The sequence below is a fragment of the Lactuca sativa genome, chromosome 4, assembly GCF_002870075.4.
Source record: "Lactuca sativa cultivar Salinas chromosome 4, Lsat_Salinas_v11, whole genome shotgun sequence".
NCBI lineage: Eukaryota > Viridiplantae > Streptophyta > Magnoliopsida > Asterales > Asteraceae > Lactuca > Lactuca sativa.
The window spans coordinates 96,772,289-96,789,895 of NC_056626.2; the positions used below are offsets into that span (position 1 = coordinate 96,772,289).

The 17,607-nt window shown below is 34.1% G+C and overlaps 1 long non-coding RNA gene across 1 annotated transcript; it reads right to left on the reverse strand.

Moving 5' to 3' along the window:
- Window positions 1-9,718: 9,718 nt before the first annotated feature.
- LOC128133245 (uncharacterized) lies at window positions 9,719-17,239 on the reverse strand. Its single transcript, XR_008231647.1, has 2 exons — window positions 14,162-17,239; window positions 9,719-14,095 (listed from the first exon to the last, which is right to left on the reverse strand). It is a non-coding gene; the product is annotated as an uncharacterized LOC128133245 (long non-coding RNA).
- Window positions 17,240-17,607: the final 368 nt, after the last annotated feature.

The following is a 17,607-nucleotide window of genomic DNA, read 5'->3' on the forward strand; positions in this document are numbered from 1 at the left end:
CTCATTTTATGTCTTAAATTACTAATTTGCCCTTAGCCTTATGCAGGTTTTCACATCCTTAACAATCTCTTTCCACGCCCTCCAACCTCTTAAAGTTCATGCATTAACACTTATAATTTACATTTTATGTTTAATGCTTGAAAACCCAAAATTAATTGACTAAAGGAATAAGAAAATTTCTTGGAAGTTTGCTCGGAAGTGTAGGCTAGTAGCTTCCGGTTCTCCTTCGAAAAATGGTCCATTGGTTGATGTCACATGTTTATTTTAGCATTAGTATTGTTTACTTTTGATTTTGACACACATAAGCAATTAAAGTATGACCATAAACTACTAATAGTCATACTATAATTATACTTATCAGACATTTTTTTGTTAAAGCAAGTTGTATTCTTTTCATTTTTAATGGTGTATGATCTGGTGCAATTAAAAGAATAGATGAAAAAAAGGGCAATTTGGTCCTTTCTTATAGCTCTTATTCAATACAACTATATTGTTATATGTTTTTGTTTTTTTATTTTTATTTTTTTTTGGTTTTTTCAGAAATTGTTTCTAACTTTACAAAACTACCATTCAATTTTTTTCATTAATTTATACAACACTTTAATTGCAAAAAAAGCAATGTACTTTTGTAAAATGGCATGATTGAACTTTTTGTTCATTTTTTATTCTACCAAATGATATCAAAGATAAAAATGGTCAAATTTATGAGTCTTCCAAAAAGTCTAAAATTGTCAATTTTTTTTGTATAATAAATTAACCAGGAAACAATTTTAGTTTTATAGCAACAAATTTTCATTTTAAAAAGACTATTCTTTAAACTTACAAACACAATAATACAACCAGAATGAACATAACATAAATCAGTAAACAACCCCTAATTATACCAATAAGACATTATTGTTCTTTTATAACTATATTTACATATAAACACATAATAGTTGTAATCATAACTAAATGCTACCTACACACACAATATTTGTTTCTTCTCAAAGCCAATTCATCATATTTTAACACACATAATAAAAGGTACATGACCATAAATAACCAATACTAACTTGTTTTCTTTTCTTGCGTTAACTAAGTACAACTAGTACAGATTCGCCCTATGGACACACAAATATTTAGTGTGACCATCTGTATCAACTTTTAGCTACTTTGTCTGTTATGTGGCTAAAAAGGCACCAGGTTATAGACACACATACAACTGACTCATGTCATAATACGTTTATCTACTGTCTCTCATAAAAAAAGTATGACAATCTTAATCGATACCTGTGGCTGATTGTGACCTATGACCTCAGTGTTCGAGTATGACTAATATTTGTCACATATGGTATAATTAAGTGTGGTTAAAGTTTTGATTATCTATATAATGGCCACACAAACTAATTTAAATGTATCCAAAAACAGTCTCTAAATTTTTTAATGACCTTTGGCCACACTTTTAATAAAAAGTGTCACAGACCGTTTTTCGGAAAGTATGACCGTAAGTCTTTTTTGTACTAGTGTCTTAAGGTGAAATAATTATTAGATTTTATTATTAGTTGTTATCTATCAAATATTATCACTTTTAACTAAAATATATATGTTTAGACCTTATATTTATATTTTCTGTTTATGTATCCAATGAAAATTTACTAACATCGACATTTATTTTAAGAAATATAAATTTATTTATATACATGAATTTGATATTTTAAAATTGTCATTTTGTTCCAATTTAAATTCTTAATAATCTTTTTTAATTCAAAGTTTCTAACTTTTGACAAGTATTAATTATTTATTTGTGTGTAATTAATTTGTACAAAAAACTTTATAACTTATACATCTTAAAAATCAAGATATGACTAATATGCTTTTTATATATATATATATATATATATATATATATATATATATATATATATATATATATATATATATATATATATATATATATATATATATATATATATTAAATCGAAAACACCCAAAAGGTTAAGAAGCAAGAATATATTACTTTTTCTTCCCCTCTTTCTATATATCGACTTCATAGATCCCTAATGTGAAACCTTAATCACGGAACATTATACCAGCACCGTAAGTGATATGTCACCATAATCTTTGTGACTTGAGGTAGCAAAATGCATTGGCGGATCCAAAAAGAAAAATCAGGGGTTGTATTGATTTTTTAAAGGGTTGGTCTACTAGAAAAAAAGCTTATTTTCAAAGTAAGTTTCGGTCACTAAACCGACGAGTTTACAGTAAATTCACAATTGTTAGACTTTGTGATGGATTGCCGACACATTTTTGATGGATTTCAAACGGATTTTTTAAAAAAATCACTAAATTACATTTGACATGAAACTTTGAGGGGTAATCTAGGCTACATAGTAGCTCTGCCCTGGCAACAAGTATTCATCACTCTCTTGATGTCACTATCTATAGTGAATCTACTTCAATCTTTACGTTAGATGTGCATATAGGCCATTGAAAGTCAATCTTGTGATCGAACTTCCATTTTATAATATCGACAACCGAACAATTGATTTTTTTTAACCAATCCAAAGTAAGGTGGAATAACTACCGATTTTTATTGATCTATCAAAGCAACATTGTTAGTGTAAAAGCCTTCTCGTGTATTGCTCTTGCTTCTATGCTGAATGTCTCTTTTTACTTTGTTTGTGGTAAATCTTCCTTGTGAAGAGCTTTTTGTATCATCATTTTCTAAATACATGTTCTGGAACAATCTAAATCAGAATTATTTCTTTCAATTGCATGACAATTGTATCTAAATCAGCCACTAGTATAATCTTGTACGAAGTTCATCTTAGATACCGATCTTTACCATTAGTAAATTAGTTTCAAATTTTGTTTTAAACATGATTAATAGTTGATTCTTTTTGAAAATTCTTTAGTCCAGATAATGCCCTAGAAAGTTGTTTGTAGAGAAAACAAAAGAGTAGATACTCCTATAGGATCAAAGACCCAAATTCACAATTGCTATTATAAAGTGGTCCCGATGTGTAGATTGGATGGGGTAATGTTGGTCTCAGTTAATCATCACTGTCGGCGAGGATTATACATGTCGTGTATGGGGACCGAATGGAACTCAACTTAAAATAATCAAGGAGCATATGTAAGTTAAAAGGCAATTGCAAAAAATCTTTATTTTTATTAAAATTTTGGCTTGGCTGATCGATAATCTATCTGATTTAAAGCGAAGGTTTGGTTGAAAAACAACGTTGTATATCGAATGAGAACGTGGTGAAACTAATTTTAAATTCCATTAAGAAGAAATAAAATAAATATCGAATAATTCCTTTTTTAGGTAACAAGTAACAATAATAATTACCACTGTATTTTAAGAAATTTTTATTTAATATTTATATGTTAAAATTTAATTTAACTGCAAAACGACTAATTTATCCTTATAAAATCATTGGTCCATAACTATTTTTGCGTTCTCAACATTTTCATGTTCTCGATAAACCAGTTGTCTATGTGTCGTTTTAAATTCCCTTTTCAATCTCTATTTTATTTTATTATTTTTTATAGTTTTAAAATTCTGGAGGCTTGGAAGTTGCAGACCCGACTACGACCAGTAGGGATGTCAAAAAGTCCCATGGGACCCCGTCCCGTTTTTTTTTTTTTTTTTTTTTTTTTTTTTTTTTTTTTAAATCGGGGGCGGGGGCAAGGTTAATCCCCGTTTTATTTTTGGGGACGGGGTAGGCAATTCCGTCTCGAAACCCTCATGGGGACCCCGTTAATAAATTACACACATATTTATATATATTAATTATATAAATATAATAAACAATAACATGATTTTGAGCTTTCAAAATTCATCAAAAAACATGTTTTTAAGTTGTTAGTATAATTTTTTAAAATGCTATAACTTTTTTATTTTTAACATGTAAAATTCTGCTATAAATAATTATTTTTTACCTAAAAATAGCTTCTTTTAACCTAAATAACAAATTCTTTTAGCCTAAAAAAGGTAGCCTAAAATCAATCGGGGGCGAGGGTAATATGTAACATCCCGGAATTCAGGTTCAACCATTTAACCCTTCTTCTTTTCCAAATTGTCATATTAGGTCCCTTTGTGATAAGTGCTAAGCTAGTGAGTACGCTGGGCGTACTAAGGAGTACGCTGCGCTACTCGCGCGTTTATTTTGTACCCGGATTCATCCGGGTACGTTGGGCGTACCTAAGGTTACGCCGGGTGTAACCGGCCCAGATTCAAAACCCTAATATGGCTTGACGACTATAAAAGGAATGAGATGGTCTTGTCCCTCAGCCACCATCTTACAAAAAGAAACCCTAAGAGAGAATTCCCTTCGTTTTTAGCTTGGGTGAGAGTGTTCTAAGCTTCATAGTGCCATTTCAAGGTGGTGAAAGAGAAGAGGAGACCATTGTGGAAGCTAGAAGTTGGTGGACAAGTGTAGATCTGAGGACTACAAAGGTTGGAGCTTCTTCCTGAGGTAAAAAGTTCAGATCTTGCCTAGTTGTTTGGTGGTGTGCTTCTTGGACCAATTTCTAGGGTTTTTGGTCCCAAGATGTAGACTTTATGAGCAAATAGTCTCCATTGGCCTAGATCTATCATATTTCAGGACTATATGAGTTGTATGTTTATAAAAATGCAATCTTGGACGTGAATGTTGAGCCATGCATGAGATCTAGACCTTTGGAGGAGAAAGGAAAGGTGTTAGAAGGTGTGGGGAACCTTTATAGCCATGCAAAGGCTTAAAGGTTTCGACTTGATGGATTAAGAGGTATTAGAATTGCCAGATCTGGAATGTGGGATTATGTCTTAACTGATTAAGACAATAAAATGAGAAAGTAAGAAACTGGGATTTACGTTGGGCGTAATCCCAGTACGCGCCGCGTAGAGGGTCGTATTCCCCGTTTCTGGAGTGCAAGGGTACGCCCCGCGTACAGGAGCTGGTATGCCCCGCGTACTGCTTGTTGTTGACTTTTGTTGACTTTTAGGGTTTTGGTCAACATGTGGACTTTTGAGTCAGGGAGGGGTAAAATGGTCTTTTACCCTTCTGTGGGATTGTAGAAAGGGGTGTAGCATAGCCTTGAGAGTCGTTAATGATTTGGAATGATTATTTGTTGTGATTAGGCGAGGCTAGGTCGTCGTTTCGAGATTCAGAAATATCGAGCACGTGAGATTCTAGACATCATACGAGGTGAGTCTTCTCTCTATACTGTACTTGGAAAGGTACCTATGTGTGACCGGAAGGTCTGGTATGCTATGAGATATATGCATTGTATGCTAAGAGTTGTCTGTTTCGTATGCGCTATGTATGTGATATGTATGCTATGCTTGATATGGGCCGGAAGGCATTATGTTATGGGCCGGAAGGCATTATGATATGGGCCGGAAGGCATTTTGATGAGGACCGGAAGGTCGGCACGGGTAGGACCGGAAGGTTTACCGGGTCGGGACGGAAGTCCCCTGAGACACATGGACCGGAAGGTCGTGTGAGTATGGCCTGGAAAGGCGTATGTGTATAAGCGGTATTTTTGGGAACTCACTAAGCTTTATGCTTACAGTGTTTATGTGTAATGTCTTTCAGGTTCTAGCGAGGACCGTGGGAAGGCGCCGACATGACTCGTACACACACAGACGTTTTTGGATATGTTGATCTTGGGATGGAGATGTTTTGTATTATGACCATGTTACATTGGATTTTTTGTGGTTTGTTTCGAATATAACTATGTTTTAAGAAATGAAAAATTATTTTGAAAATTTACGGTGTTACACAATAAAGGGGATTCGGGGGCGGGGGCGGGGGTAGAAAGGTTGAACATTCTGGGGGCGGGGGCGGGGGCGGGGGCGGGGGACAGGGAAATTTCAGGGGTGGGGTGGGGGATGCACTCCCCGTCCCGTTTGCCCCCGTTGACATCCCTAACGACCGGAGATGATGTACCAAAAAAGTATGGAGTGTTGTGTCCAATGGAAATTGGAAGATTCTATTTAAAGAGAACGTTAAGAGTTCAAAAGAAATATATCGAAGTGATCGTTAAGATTTTGAAGTATGTATCCAAATAAAATTATCAATGATCTTTTACAGGATGTATCTACAATTTAACCACCACTCGACGTTGGCTTGTGCAAATGCCTGGTTTGGGGGTAATGTCACACATCTTGGGCTGAGATGGCATGACTCCCCACGCGTGAACACCGCCCCCAAGTCCGGTGGGTTGCGTGTGGCGTGAGGCGCAAGACGGGTGAAGACGAGATCTTTGATTAGCCAACTTAATTTCGAACATTATATATTTATTTCAGACCGTTTGACTATTAAAAAAAAGTTTTTATTACTTTTTCAAATTCTCTCTCTCTCTCTCTCTCTCTCTCTATATATATATATATATATATATATATATATATATATATATATATATATACATCCAGTTTACATATAATTTTCACTAAACCACACCCACATTTTTTCAAAACAAACACACACATTAAACCAAAAAATTAATAATTTTCCACCTCTGATTTCTTCGTCATCCGATGATAACGATTCTGATGACGATTTGATTTTGTATACGCTGTTGTCCGCGGCACGAGACATGGTACGTGAGAGGGGTGAAAGTTCAAACGTCAAGAAGAAGCATAGAAAATGGATCAACCGGGATCGTGAGGCGGCACATGAACTTTTGGTACGTGATTATTTTGACGTGGAAAGTTTATATGATCTATCGAAATTTGAAGAGCGTTTTCGTATTAGTAGAAATTTATTTTTACGTACAGCTAGAGATTTGACACGTAATTATGAAATTTTCCAATTACGATGAGATGCTAGAGGTAAACGCGGTTTTACTACGATACAAAAATGTACGACCGCTCTTAGACAATTGTCATACGACATCGCTGCAGATGCATCTGATGAGTATCTGAAAATATCTGAAAGGACGGGTCGAAAGTGTACATATCTATTTTGTGAGTATGTCATAGAGCTTTAGCATGACATATACTTGCAACATCCGACTAATTAGCGATGTCGAACAGTTGTATGCCGCGCATCAAGCTAAACATGGTTTTCCAGGGATGCTTGGTAGCATTAATTGTACACATTGGGAATAGGCAAATTCTCCCAACGCTTGGCGTGGCCAGTTCATGCGAGGTGATCATGGGGTGTCGACTGTTATTTTGGAGGCGGTTGTTTCAAATGACCTATGGTTTTGGCATGCATTTTTTGGTATGGCCGGGTCAAACAATGACATGAATGTGCTCCAAGCGTCTCCGATATTTAACGATATTTTTCAGGGTAAAGCACCAGAAATGTCATATGTTGTCAATGGAAATGAATACAAATATAGCTATTACTTGGGTGATGGGATATACCCAGAATATGCTACATTTGTCAAGTCATAAACATTTACGGCCGACGATAAACGGAAAATGTTCAAGTTAACACAAGAATCTACAAGGAATGATGTAGAACGGGCATTTGGAGTCCTCAAACAAAAATGACACATAATCAAACATCCGGCGTGAACATGAGACAGAAAAAAATTGACGACGGTATTGACTGCTTGTATTATTTTACATAACATGATTAGAGAAGAAGAGGGTAGGGCTATTTGCTCATATACCACAAACGATATACTTAATCCACCTGCAGTAATACAAGTTGGCAGCCCGACATACTTTTCAAGGGTGTTGGAAATACAAAACCGTGAAACACATCACAATCTACGCCATGATTTGACCGAATACATATTTGAACGACAATTTAAAGGGAAAAATGATGGTGAAGACGAGTAGGATGACGATGGTGACGACGAGGAGGGTGACGATGGTGACGACGAGGCGGATGATGCCCGTGACGACAACGGCGACGATTAGAATTTTTCTATTTTTTTTTATGGTCTTTAATTTTTATTTTATTTAGACAATGTAATGTTTAATTTTACTAATTTAAGTTTTAAATTCTATGTTTTTAATTAATGAAATGCGGTTTTATTTTGTTATATTTTAAAAAATTAATGTATGTTATAAATTATGACCAAAGGGCTTCTAGCCCGGCGGTATTTGGTGTTGTCCACCCTCTTTGAGGTTGAGGATTCAAGTCCCGTCGTGGACATAAGTGGATTTAAGGTGTAGTTTAGGAGTAGGTTAGATTTTCCATTTAGAAAAAAAATGTTATAAATTATGCTTTTTAATTACTATAATGTTCAAAAATAATAATAATAATAAAAGAATTTGTTGAGTGTTAACCATTTCCAATATTTAGTGGGTTGGTTGTGAAGCTGACGTGGCGCACATGTGTCAGCACTTTTTCGGTGGGGTGGATATGACCTCTCCCCAAAGCCTAATGGAAGTGGTGCCTCAAGCGGTGGTAATATTCATGATTCCATGTGTTTTATTTTTAAAAATTAAAAAAGAATATAACATTAAAAAGTTCGAGGTGAGGGGAAGCCATTGAAAAAAAGAAAAGGAGAAGAATTTGAGGAGAGAAAAAGTTGCACGTTTATGTTGTCGAGTTGATGCCTCTCATGGATGAATTTGGTGCGGGACGGTTAATGGCGGATCCAAAAAAAAAAAATCAATGGTTGTACAAATTTTTTAGGAGGTTGCACTACTAGAAAGAACTCGTTTTCGAAGTAAGTTTCTATCACTAAACCGACGAGTTTACACTAAATTCACAATTGTCAAACTTTGTGATGGATTGCCGACGGATAGTGACTGATTTTCAACGAATTTGTGATGGATTAAAAAAAACACTAAATTTACGTTTGAAAGGAAATTTTGAGGGATAGCCCAAAGTACCCATAAGGGCGGTGTGCTTAGGCGACATCCCTTGGCTACTGGGATTCCGTTGGCTTTGTAGCTACCACTATCGCACTATGTAGCATAAAGCTTCTATTTTTGTACAATGTGTAGTTACCGGTCTCTATAGCATAATTGAATTTTGTTTATTATAACAGTTTTATTGATTTTATTGTAACGGTTTATATTGACATCGACTTTATTTGTTTTAGTTTGGGTTTTTTTGCATTGCAAAAAAATCTAGCTTTTCTTTATTTTTATAATATTTTTGTATAGAATTTAATAGATTTTTTTATTGGTGTGGTATTGATATATTTAGATAAATCGTCCATAATCCTTAGATAAACCATCTTAGAATCTTGTCGTCCCTATTACAAGAAATTAAGGTATTTACCCACACATATATTACCTACACATGTTATGTGTTAGTAAATACCTACACATATTTCATTTACGTGTAGATAAATAAAAATAATAAATTTTTATAATAGTTAACACTTGATATGTATAGATAATACCTTATAACGACATGTTATCTCGGGGGGATTTTCCCTCTAAAAATTTTGTTTGACCTAACATGAAATTCCCTATATATGCCAAAAAAATTCTTTATGTGTAGGTAATGTACATACACATATTTATAAACTAAATTGGTATGTTGGTGATTCATTTGGTTTTACCAATACATAAATTTAATTTAAATATGTGTATGGAACTAAATTAAGCAAAATTAATTAACATTATTTTATAAATTATATACCCACACATCTTGTAATTTTTATTTATGTGTAGGAAATTTACCTACACAAATATATAAATTAAACAAATGTGTAGGTGATTTAAAATATAATATAGACGATTGTTATAATTACTTTTATTTCATAAACAACGTGGCAAATCAAATGCCTACATATATTTGAAAAAGTATGTCTAGAATAGTTATTGCTAAAATGTGTTGATAATTCATTAAATTTTAGTATATAAATATGTAGTTAAATATATAAATAATTGTTTCACTCTTTTCTTTATTAGTTTTAGATAATGATGTGGCAAGCTAAATACTTGCACGTAGTTGATAATTGAATATCTATCGGTAATTGACTACACATGTATATATAATTCAAACGTATGTGGGTTAATTTTTAAAATTTTAGCAACTGGCAACATATACTATTAGTTTATAAATATAAATATTCTATTAAAATTTTAAATTAAAAAAAAATTGATGTGGCAAGTCAATCGTCCACAAAGAATTAAAACAACATTTAAATGAAATTTAACATACAAATTAAAAGAAACGGATTGGAGATCACCATTGCGAAGTAATTGGGTAATCCCCTCCTATTTTCACGATTCGATTTGAAATCAGAATCCTTTCCGTAATTCATGAGTCATGGGGTTTATAGAAGGTAATGATTTTGCTGCTTCATTGTTATCATCCCAAAAAACTCCACAAAACCCTAAACACGGTGAACGCTCGACGAGGTATCACGGGGAAAAAACGAGTTTTAGGAATCAAGGTACGACTACTCCATTATTCTTCAGTCTTCACAATCCACTGTTCCTGTTTTCACCTTCTGTGGTTTATAGATATATTATTGATTGTTTACATTTATCTTTTTTTTGCGAATGCAGTATGTATCACTGATATGTTTGTTCTTGTACTTGAAAATTTAGACACCCCTACTTTTCTTTAATGAGAATGATAATAACATTATACCTCTATCCCGCCCACTATTGGTATGAAGAAAAAGGTTGATATCTATGCATATGGCTGCAAAATATGTAAATTTAGGTGCTCATTTCTACAGTTGAATATGCATTATTTGGTAAATAATTGATTTATTTTACTCATCTTACTTTTTGCACTAACAGGAAGTAATGAAAATGATGAGAAACGAGCATCATGTGGAATAAATGAACGACAAGTTGATTTTACAGAAGATACTTGGAAGAAGCTTGGTACGTTTTTGCTGGTAGGGACGTGATTTTGTTGTCGATGGTAACACCGCGAGTTCTTCTAAGAACTCTAAGCATTCTAGTGACGATGAATTTGTGGATGAATTGGAAACATTGAAAGGAAAATGTGCATAGCTATACAACAATTTTTTATTGAGAAAAATATCATGCCTCATCCTCTAACCACATCATGAGGACAATCTCACGGTGATACATCCAAGCGTGGTACATTACCACACACGTTTAGGACAATCTGGTGATACGTTTAGGACAATTTGGTGATGTATGTGGTGAAAATGTTGATAGGTATGATGACATGGAATGAACATTCATGAATTTTTAGTATTTAAAAGTATACTTATGATTAGTTTATATGTGGTGGTTGAAGTATTTTAAGTTTTATAACTTGTAATTTTCTTGTGGTTTGAATTATTATGTTAGATAACATTTAATTTATAATGATATTTTTAGTGCATGTTTCTATTTATATAAATGCTTGTATTTATTTTGTATATATCGAACAATATTACCTACATACATGACTTTTAATCAATATTTTAAAAACCGGTTTGAACCGGCCGTTTGAACCGGTTGGACCGGGAACCGGGGGAGGAGCGGTTCAACTATCACCGGTTTTACATTGATTTCTGAACCGGATTGAACCGACCGGTTTTTAGAAAAAACCGGTTGAACCGGTTAATCCGAATAAAAACACATGAAAAATAAATATTTACATAATAAACTTTGGTATTTTTTTTTTCAAATATATTTAGTTTTCTCTAAATAAAAACATATGTTAAATTTTATAAAGTTTTTTGATGTGGTTGTATTCATCTAAAGCTATATTTCGTTTTGGTATTATATTTTATTTTCTTTTTAGCATATATGGATTGATGTAAAACATTAAAACTTATGGTTATGTATTATTTTAATGTATTTTGATTCATTTACAACTTATTTTTATGTGTATTTTTAATGTTTGAACTTGTAAACATCAAATTTATAATTTATATATGTATGTATGTGTAGGAAAATAGAAAAAAACATGAAAAATATAGAAACCGGTTCACTCGGCGGTCGAACCGGGAACCGGTCACCATACCGGTTCAACTAAAAAACCGGTTTTTAAAACATTGCTTTTTAATATCACATATAAATATATTTTTACCGACTACCAACTCATGTCAGACTCGATACCTACACATATACTAATATTATCTACACATAAAAATACAATTACCCACACATAGTTTTGAGACACGTCATTAACCACGTCATCCTTGCAATCCACGTCAGCGGCTATGTCAACAACTACGTCAATGGCCACGTCATTGACATCTCAAACAAATCAAAATACTTATACCCACCAAGGTTGTAGAACTCGTTACTCGGTACCTGTTCGGCCGACTACCGAGTAGCGAGTACTTGGGAGTACTCGAAAGTACTCGGGGAGTACTCGGATTTGGAATTTTGTGTAGAAATATTTTTAGGGAAATTATATATGTCAAAATCATAAGATAAAATCATAAGTTGATTGAAATATATAACAAAATTGGATACATGTGAATACACAAAAAATGAAAAACACATAATGGTCTCACTTCGTGAATAATTACTGAAAATTTAAGATATATATATGTAGTAATAATCACATGTGTGTGTTAAATAATAAATCATTAAGTATATTATACATATTAATCACCGAGTTGACCGAATTTCACAACACTACTCAGTTCGTAAGGGACCGATCGGGGAGTACTCGGGATTTTGTAACTCGCCTCGGCAAGGGGGGGAGTAGCGAGTACTTGGAGGAGTAATCGGCCAACTCGGCGAGTTTTACAACACTGATACCCACACATACTTATTACTTTCAGCCACACATACATGTGTAGGTATATATTACTCTTTAGCTACACATAAATTATGTGTTGGTAATGATCTATTCCAACAGGCATGAGCCAACACATAGTGACACTTAACTTATGTTTAGGTAAAACATATTACCAACACATAAGCGGCTTTTACCAACACATAACATGTGTGGGTAAAGGCCCTAATTTCTTGTAGTGGATAAACTTTAGTTGCAAATCTAGTACAAATTTGTTGCTACCTATTTGGTTGTTTTAATTTTAATCTTCGGCTACGCAAGTTGGAATATAAACTCTATAGGTTTATCGATGGATATCGCTGATTAGGAAGAGTTGTTGCTAACTCTGGCACTAAAAATTAGTCCACAACACGTGATCACTTTTGTCTGTTGCTAAGTGTTTCGTACATGGATTAAAGGCCATATATGAAAGTCTGTGTTGTGGTGGTGAAAGCAACCATTGAGAGCTTTTAATTAAACCCCTAAAATGTAAAAAATTATGACGTGTCTTACAAACATCTAAAATTACATAAGGAATCAATATCTTAATACCTATATGTAACAAAATACTGTAACTGAACCAAGGCAATTGCCAATATTATGGATAAAAGAATGGATAATGACTTGAGAGGGTAACATACTTTTGCCTTTGGTCACTGAACTTTTTTTCCGTGCTCTATTAACCCTTTAACTTGTTGAATTATGCTAATGTTCCCCTTCCGATTGTTTTTTGCCGGTTGCAATGGATTTATTGATCCTACGTGTCAGTTTGATCCTATGTGGCATGTAGGGTTATTGTTATTAAAAGAGGGGTGTATGTTGTTCCTTTATTGTGCCCTAATACCCTGATGCCCTAATACCCGATGGCTTCTTCCTACAGCTTCTTATCCTCCCTCAATCGATCAAGCAAGAAATCCACAGTGAATGATCCAAAAACTTGTGATTATGGGTTCCTTGCACGTAATTTAACATCAACAACACCAAAGAATCTAAGGAGGCATTTCATGGTGTGCAATGAGGTAAGCAATTTCACTTGAATTTTCCCTCTTTTCTGATTCATTTATTCCAGATTTGAAATCTCCTTTTGAATTTTTTGTGTTGAAGGGTAAATGCAAATATTGGAAATCGTTGGATGTAGAACCTGTACAGATGCCTTTAATGGAAGTGGTGGAGGGAATGAAAGCTGAATTAGTAGCACTGAAGACCGAAGTAGAGAAGGTGAAGGAAGACATGGAACAAATGAAGAAGAAAAAGTACTCTGATTCCATTGCAATGAAAGAGAAAATATATAAGTTTACCATAGATCTATGAGTATCAATAGATTTGATCTTCTCCATTACACCTCTGAACTTCTCCACAGTACTAGCCTTTACAACCCTCCAAAATAACTTCATTTATTCTTGACCAGTAAACCTTTTACTAAAATTGGCCACAATGTGTCTGGCACATTGCCTATGTTCAACTTCTAGACATCTTTCCTTAACTGTTTGTAATCACCCCTACAAATCACAACATCATGAGTGAAAAAGTATAAAAATGAAGCATAAAAAGGATCTACTACTAACCTTGTGTCCATCAGAAAGAAGGGTAATGCCTGCACCAAAACCACCATTAATGTCATCCATAAGCAAATCTATGAACCACTTCCATGTTTCTTTATTCTAAACACATACCACAACCCATGTTATAGGGTAGATGTGGTTGTTTGCATCTCTCCCAACAGCTGAAAGAACTTCTCTTCTAACTATACCCTTTAAAAAGCAACCATCAAGCCCAATTACAAGCCTACACCCTTCTAACCAACCATCCCTTACAACTTTGAAATATACATAGAACTTGGAAAACAAAGTTGTGGAATCTGGCATGATGTCTACATCCAACCTCAAAGTAGACCCAGGATTTGACCTGATAATATCCTCACCATATGACCACAATATCCCATAATGTTTAATTAGACTTCCTTCAATCTCTTGTACTGCAATTTTTTTTTGCATTTCTGCACTGCCCCACACTCACATTTATGTTGAATGTCGTTGAAACTTTAGCTTTCATCTTCTTTGCACTCATTTTTGGGTTCTCTATAATTTGACTCATAAAATGTTTCCCCATCCATCTATAAGTTAATATTGACCCAAACTTAAACACCCTACAAAAATTATGTTCACTCACTAGAGATTTGATATGAAAAGTCTTTTCTTTACTCATCTAGGAGGCCCATAGTCTGGAAGGGCAAGATGGTGACTTATTCTTTTTGCAACATTTCACTAACAGTCTATCAAAGTCATTTTTTTTCAAACCATAGATCATACCCATTAGCAATTACATAGTTTCTTAACATATGTTTAGGCTCAGTAGGGTTAGAAAATCGCATACCTATCATTGGTTTCATCTGATCCCATAACTGTCTCTCATCATACACATGGTACTGGGGTGGCACGTATTCATCATCTTGATCTTCACTCTCTGTAGGTTCACAAAGGATGTTTAAGAATCTATCATGTGTAGTTTTGTTTGTTTAAAATGGATATGTGGCATCATCTTCTTCATGATCAACAGAATATGAATCTTGAATAACAGAATCCTCAGCTTCATCTAGGTCTTCATTTTCACTTACACTTTCCTCAACGTCAATCCAGTCGAAGATAGGTTCATTATGGTGATCCACATATACATTCATTCTCTTGTCATTAGCATACGCCAAATCCAAAAATTCCTTGTAATCACCCTTGTTCACCGGTGTATGAATTCCCAGACCTAAAGACTCTTGTGGAAGGCAAAAATAAATGTCTTTGCTTCTCGATTTGGTGAGCTTGTGAAGGAATTCCATGAACTGCTCATACCCAAACGCACTGAAGTCAACATCTCGCACTGATGCTCTGTCGGGATCAAAGTAAACTAAGGGATTAGGTGCAAACTGACCATTGTAGTGGAAATCTACTACAATGAAGTTCTGATCAGTGAGATTTGGAGATGATGCCATTCAACAGAACGATTGAAGGAGACGAATGATCGATGGAGAATTTTGTGCCCTAGTCAAGTTTAAGGACCAAATGAGACTTCGGGGTGAAGTTTAACGAGAAGGAGACGACAAATTGAGGCCTAAATGCCACCTCTTTCGCCATGTAAGATAAAAAGTACACGTAGGATTGATAAATCCTTTAAGAGGAACATTAGTATAATTCAACAAGTTAAAGGGTTAATAAAGCACGAAATAAAGTTCAGTAACCAAACATGATCAAAGTCAAAAGTATCTTACCCTCTCAAGTCATTATCCCTAAAAGAACAAAGGTTATTAGTCATTACCAATATTTTTTATTTGTGACGAAATTGTAGCGACAAAACATGAAGCTGAATTCGGCACGAAAGTTTACCCATGGAAAATACCGTGGATTGTAAAGAAATATGAGTAAAAGAACGAGGATCATTACTAATCTTCTTTAAAATGGTCATCAACTATAATTGAATTATTTAGTAATTCTTGTTTCCATGTATTTGTTTCACAGTGATTTTAATTACTGTGATTTCCTAAGTGCCCTATCAAATACCATGCACCTAACAAATTAATAATCTCTTATTGTACTCACATGATACCTCTAGCCATTGTCCCAGATGAATAATATATCAGAAACTTAAGCATCATATTTAAGGCCTATCTCAAAATGACACGGAGAAAATATTTGTTTCAGTGAATGCGCCCAACGGAACGTCACCCATTTTGATATATATTTTGAAGTCTCAAGAAAACCTGAGTTGGATTTACAAAATCTAATTCCTAGAAAAATAAACGTACACAGTATATGACGCAGTAATTTCTGTACCTTAGCTATGATGATAAAAAATCCAATGATGGTTTATAATAAATATGGAAGGATGTCGCCCCTTCATGGTGGATAATTATATTTTTGTAATCCATGCCACCATTAAACTTAGAATCTTAATTGAGTAAAGTTTAAATGATCATCATATAAATTAATTCCCACAGCACAATCAATAAATTGACTGTTGGATTTCACAACAGCCAGTACATATAATATTTAAATATATTCATCACTCGAAGAAGGGAAAATTGATGTACCTTAACTTTTTATGTTTCTTGAAGAATTAACAGATAGTAACGCCGTATGATGGAGAAATAAGAACGCATTAATGGCTCTTGGAAGGGACCAAAACAATCTGTATGCAGCCAGCTGCTTCAGCTGCTGCTGTGCTGTGTCGCTGCAAATAGTTTTTCTTTTTCTTTTTTCATCTTCTCTTTATTCCTCTTGTGTCTTACATAATCATCTTGTTCTTCGTCAGACACGGATATATGAATAGTTAAATGGACGAAGATGGTAGTTGCGTAGTGCTTTTATTGTATTCATGAGAGAACTTAAAGTAAGGTGGTTAGGCTTCTTAACTATATGATTGACTCGAGTGGTTAGAGTCCTTTAATTCTGCTCTAGATATGGAGTAAATACGACCGTGTTATAAGGGGACATTACTTGCTAGGATCAAACATAGTAAATGGTTTTCTGAAAGGAGTGACCATTGAAAAGAGATTGCGCAAGCTTTTCGTATTTTTGCAAAGAGATTGTATATATTCACGACATGACCGATGACAATCGCGTCAAAATGATTAGCGTTACCTAATGTTCATATGGTAGATGAAATATATGTACTGATCAAAGAATATAAAGGCTGAGTAATTTAGTTGTATGGTACCTTTTATAATTATTGAATACCAGCCATATTAATTTGAAAAATAAAGATACACGCGATATAAATACCGACTGTAACCATACAGTAAATGGCATGGCTCCACTGATCTAAATATGGGCCTGCGATATAATTAATTTTTGGGGAAAGGAGGTAGGAATCAAGCATCAGAGCTTTGAAAACCTTCTTCAAGTTCCTGGCACATGAAAATCATGCAGCTAGTATACCAAATCATATGTCTAATGATTTATTAAGGTCATGAATACCCTATAACTAGAAAAGGAAAGTTATTTCATGTTTTACCAAGCTTTACTAT